The sequence below is a fragment of the Dipodomys ordii genome, unplaced genomic scaffold (genome assembly GCF_000151885.1).
Source record: "Dipodomys ordii isolate 6190 unplaced genomic scaffold, Dord_2.0 Scaffold72, whole genome shotgun sequence".
Lineage (NCBI taxonomy): Eukaryota > Metazoa > Chordata > Mammalia > Rodentia > Heteromyidae > Dipodomys > Dipodomys ordii.
The window spans coordinates 7,690,523-7,691,598 of record NW_012267288.1 but is presented as its reverse complement, the minus strand read 5'-3'; positions in this window follow the sequence as shown (position 1 = coordinate 7,691,598).

The following is a 1,076-nucleotide window of genomic DNA, read 5'->3' as shown; positions in this document are numbered from 1 at the left end:
CCTCAAAAAAATGAAACATAGTATTACTATATGGTATAGCAATTCCACTCGGGTATTTATCCAAAGGATTACAATGTAAGATAGACTAAAGCTGCCAACACAATCATGTTTATAGCAGCACTATTCATGATAGCCAACATATAGAATCATCCCAGATGCCCCTCAATGGATGAATGGATCAAGAAAGTGTGGCATATATACACAATGGAATTTATTCATCTATTAGAAACAATGATATTTCATCATTTTCAATGAAATAAAAGGGCCTGGAAAAATTGTTAGGTGAAGTTAGTCAGGCCTACAGAGACAAATGCTGCATATTTTTCTCATATGTGGAAATCAGAATTAATTTATAAATATATAAGTAAATACTTTAGATGGTATGCAAGTGTATCCTAATGTATTAACTGAAAGTCAATAGACTTGGGAGAATTCAAAGAGTGCAATTCCTTAGAAAGGCAAAATCATCTTCCAGGGAAATAAACACCAGGAAATGAGCAGGGTGGGGTCAAGGGAGAGAGGTAGACAATAGATGAATGAAGAGAAGAAGAGGTTCGATGGGGAGGAAGGAAGAATGAAGCCAAAATTCAAGGTATAAATCTTACAAAATTAACAAAAGTGAGGAAAGGGGTGAGTTGGGAGGTGTGGGTGGGCATGTTGAAAGGGGTGAAATTGATCAAGATTCATTGTATTCATAAACTGCTCTGCTGAATGGTAACTCCATTGTACAATTTCTTAACAATAACAAAAATTGTAAAAATAAAGATAAATACCACAGATTTTTCTCTTATACATGAAAGGTTACAACGAAATAAATCTCAGTATGCAACTGAATAAGATTGGTAAAGGTGGAAAGGAGGAAATAATAGGAGTAAAGAGGAAGGTTGGATAACAGGCATTGGAACACAGTTAGTAAGAATAAATTTTATGGTTCCCTAATACAGTGGAGTGAATATTGTTAACAGTAATTTTATGTATGTCTTACGAAGAACTAGAAGAAAGGAGCTCAAAATAAAGAAATGATAATGAAGACAAAAACTCTTAAGGTGAGTTAATCAACAACACAATGTCCATGT